The following is a 4,648-nucleotide window of genomic DNA, read 5'->3' on the forward strand; positions in this document are numbered from 1 at the left end:
CTCTCTTTCAAGGAGGCAGCGGGGATTCGACTTCCCCTGGGGGTACTACGAAAGGAAGTTGATCATGGATTATCAATAAGCCTAGAAGGAATTCTTCCTGGGTCGATGCCCGAGCGGTTAATGGGGACGGACTGTAAATTCGTTGGCGATATGTCTACGCTGGTTCAAATCCAGCTCGGCCCAAAAATTCGCCGCTCCATGAATATGATATAACCAATGATATAACCAATTTGTCCCCCAGAAACAAAAATACCTGATCCGTAAAAGAGAAAGAGTCCATTTTTGTTTCTCTATCCATGTTTTTCTCATTCGTTCTGATCTTTTCTTTCTAACGATCTAGATTCATAATACTTAATCAAAGCAAAGATTATGAAAGGAAAAATCGTTTTTTCTCAATGAAAGGTTGATTATCTATTTTTGGCAATAAAATAAAATAAACACAGGTTACTAGTAATCCGTGTCACTTTCACTATAGTCCATATCTATGTGTTCTATGTGTATATGATATCAGTTAGTATATCATTCGTGTCTCTGTTACAACGCGACGAAGAAAATGTTTTTCTGAAACCATTAAGAATATGTATACCATACACCTCGCTGGGATTGTAGTTCAATTGGTCAGAGCACCGCCCTGTCAAGGCGGAAGCTGCGGGTTCGAGCCCCGTCAGTCCCGAACTAGGATCCGACCGATGAATGGAGAAATGAATTTATCTATTTTCCGTGAAAAAGGAGACAGGGGGCAAGATCTAATCCCCAGTGGAGATCCTTATTTCTTTTGTTTTTCATTTCGCATTTATCATCAGACAAATACAGGAATTTCCATTTCTTCCACTAGTGCCGAGTGATAAGGGAGAGACATAACATATATAGATTCGTACAATCGGTGGTATTCCTATATTTAGTATTTTAAGAGATACTCGTCTGACTTTCTTTTTCGATTTTCTTGATAAATGAAATAGAATAGAGTGCTCCTATTTTTACCGAGAGTACATACGCAAATTGTATTCGTTTATTGTACAATACATAATGAACTTAACATAATTACCTCGACAGAGTACTTGTCAGGTTAAACGACAACCCTTTTTAGCTTCGACTTTGTTTGTGTATCCTCAATGACTAATTGGAAACAATCTATCTCATTCTCATTTAAATTGCACACTGAATTTTTGATGTATGCCTTCCAGTCCCAATCGAAGAAAGAGATACTAATCAAATAAAAGAAAAGACCAAGCAACGTTCCTTTTTATTAAATTTGTTGGAATTATATTAGATCTTTTATACTTAACCCGTCCTTTTTCCATCTCACTTCTACTCTTTGGATCTGTGTGTGATTCATAGAATACCAGTCATATAATACCTCATAATTGTATGTACATAATTGTATGTATAAGTATAACGAAGGAGGAGTATATAAGGAAGACGGTAGGGTTATTTATAGAAAAGAAAAAGTGGAAAAGGATGAAAATTCAATGGGATTCTTTATTGGATCAGGAATCCCATTTCAGATTTAGTATGGATAAAGGATCTTCCTATGTTATACTATTCAATTCTCGACGATGAATCGATTTGATAGATCAGATATTGTTATTCATAATATTGATCCGATTCAGTATCATCAGGATGCAATTCATCCCATTGAATTTACAGGAATCAAATTTCTCATCTCTATGGGATTAGATCCCGAGTTATTGCGAAGTAAAAAAACAATGAGATTATGGAAGTAAATATTCTCGCATTTATTGCTACTGCACTGTTCATTCTAGTTCCTACTGCCTTTTTACTTATCATCTACGTAAAAACAGTCAGTCAAAATGATTAATTTGACTGAAACTTGATTTATTAGTTCTTATCAATGATTGAATAAATGAAAGAAACGGATTCAAACTCCAAGTCTTAAATGAAATGATCTGTCTGGAATCATAAGTATCTGAGATAATAAGTATCTGAGATAGTAGTATCTGAGCCGAGATAGTATGGTATAGTATTTATTATCCTATTAATGATTTTCATAGAAAGTTGTACTGTATACAGATATAGGCTTTTATATAGAGAAAGCCTATATCTAGGTCAATATACAATATGTATGTACATAGATTAGATGTATATCTAAATAGTACATCAAAATAACAGTCCAATTCTATTATTTTTTTGGCTACATTTACTTGTGTGGATTTCGATCAATTCAAAATAATTGAAGACCAACTCTTCTAATTCCTGGCTTTCTTAGAATTTATATATATATAGGTATAGGTCCCGAGATCTATCAAAGGAATCAATGGAGCAAGACAAAAAGAGTATGGGCATATTCTACTATAAATTAAATAAAAAAAAAGATAAAAGAAAACGAAACCAAAGAAAAGAATCTTTTTCTTTTTTTAGATTTCCCATCTCAAGAAGTCATTGCTTGATCTATTAACAGATGATCTGCGGAGTTCTATTCCATGATAACTTCTTCAGATTTGAAAAAGAAGTAGATTAATAGAGTAGACCTTCCCAATTTTTTATGCTTAAACATGACATGAGATGAGTCAAAAAAAGCATAAAAAAATCTCTAGGAGTCTAAAAAAAAGGTGAAATGCGCGATATGTGGATCGCTCAACGGAAGAAAGATCTAATCTTATTATGTGTAGAACCTCTTTGGACAACAACTAGTCATTTCCAATAGAAAGTATGTATTGTCGTAATCTAATATAATTAGAATAGCGGAACGGCTTTCTCTTCTCTTAGAACAGTAAAAGTAAAGAAAGAGGGAAACAAATAAAGAAAAAAAGAAAAAACCAATTTCAGATTTTTTCTTTTTGTAATATCCATAATTCTGGTAAGAGCTGGTTTATCAAAATAGAATATTTAGGAAGAATTCGGTTGGAAAAAATTTCCTATCATGCGTAGATTTAGGTTTCGAAATACAACTATAGTAATCATTCATTCTTTGATCGAATGGTTATTATTCATTATTGTATTTTCTTATTCATTACTGTATTTCAGTATAATTTTGAAACAGAGACATTCTTTTTTTAAAGCTTTGCAAAACGATCAATTAAACAATTGATAGAATTCAATTACTCAATCGATTACTCGATTAGTAGTACCCCTAGAGTCCACTCCTTCCCCATACTACGAGTGAGAGGGAAAATGTAAAGACTACCATTAAAGCAGCCCAAGCGAGACTTACTATATCCATATAAATTATGTCTCCTATCTCTATGAAGGAATTATTCCATTATTGATCAATAATCATAGTGGAATCAATGGCGCAGAGTCAAAATGGAATTCTGACTTAACTTAAGGCTATTGATGAACCAATCCAATGAATCTACTCGTAACAAGATTATAAGATTTCTGGTAGAATCGGGAAGCATTAAGCATAAATACAATACACACACCTTTTCTCGGAAAATGAAATAACAAAGGAATACTCCTATCCCAATGGAACATGTAGGAGTACTAAGACCTATTGTTTGTTACCCTTTTTCATAAGCAAAAGACATCAAAATATACCATCAAGATAGATAACTATCTATCAGATACCTCTATTTCCTATTTGATCTAAGCCTTACTGTTTTTTTTGTGAAAGAATGGGGAGACACCATCACCAGTATTACATACATTCTTTCTTTTTTTCGTAATCCCCCTATCTTACACGGGCAAAGAAATTCCTACACGGGCAAAGAAATTTTTTTGTTTCTTCAACTTTTACTTTTACTCTTTACTCAATAAGAGCCGACCAACTATCCTGATTGAATGTTTGAGTACTCAGAGACTCTCGTGAGTCTGGATACAAAGTATCTTCAGTCCTTTCCACAACTTCTAAATTGATTTCCCATCAGCCTATCCAATCGAATTCCAGACAGAGTCAGTAGACACAACGGTGGTAGTGTAAAATAATTAGGAATTCTTGATAGTCTTTCGTACAATCTCTTCTTCAATCCTAGTAGCAAAAATGGAGTGTCCTTTAGGAACCTTTGGATACCAAGATTTCCGACCTCTTACTTTCGTAGTTTTGAATCCCAGAATTTACTTTCACTATTTATTTATTCTACTTATAAAATAAATGTCCGAACCAATCATAATCATATTAAAATCATAATCATATTAATAAGTAAGGCTTACTTCATCCCTATTTGTACCGGTTTGGGCCACACCCAAAGCCCGGATTTTTAGAAAAAAATTGACTTTCTTTAAAAAAATTGACTTTCTTTATAGAACTACAGATTCTAAAAATAAAGTATCGATAGGCTTATCCTTTTGCCTCTCCTTCTCCGGGGACAGAATTCGTCGAGTTAAATCAGCAGAATAAGAAATCCCAAGTTTTTTGTTGATCAGGCGACACCCAGATTTGAACTGGGGATAAAGGATTTGCAGTCCCCCGCCTTACCACTTGGCCATGTCGCCAAACCAAATTCGATCCAAATAAGATAAAAAATAGATTTCTGGTCAAAGACTGAAAAATTCAGGGCAAATTGGAACCATTAACTATTTGTTTTGTTGTTTTGAATTAGCGAAAGGTTCTTCAATTTGTATCTCAAATTGTTGCGTTTCCTTAATGGCATAACAAAATCAAATTGATTTATGACTAATTCAGTATCAATTATTTTCAATAATCAATCTTTTTCAATTTCAATTATAACAATATAAATTATAACAATAT

The 4,648-nt window shown here is 33.4% G+C and overlaps 2 non-coding genes across 2 annotated transcripts; one reads left to right on the forward strand and one right to left on the reverse strand.

The window, feature by feature from the left end:
• Positions 1-599: 599 nt before the first annotated feature.
• Positions 600-673, forward strand: TRNAD-GUC (transfer RNA aspartic acid (anticodon GUC)). Its single transcript has one exon. It is a non-coding gene; the product is annotated as a tRNA-Asp (tRNA).
• Positions 674-4,321: 3,648 nt separating this feature from the next.
• On the reverse strand, positions 4,322-4,392 carry TRNAC-GCA (transfer RNA cysteine (anticodon GCA)). The gene has a single exon. It is a non-coding gene; the product is annotated as a tRNA-Cys (tRNA).
• Between the last annotated feature and the right edge of the window lie 256 nt (positions 4,393-4,648).

Source organism: Musa acuminata, unplaced genomic scaffold, assembly GCF_036884655.1.
Source record: "Musa acuminata AAA Group cultivar baxijiao unplaced genomic scaffold, Cavendish_Baxijiao_AAA HiC_scaffold_1118, whole genome shotgun sequence".
Taxonomy (NCBI): domain Eukaryota; kingdom Viridiplantae; phylum Streptophyta; class Magnoliopsida; order Zingiberales; family Musaceae; genus Musa; species Musa acuminata.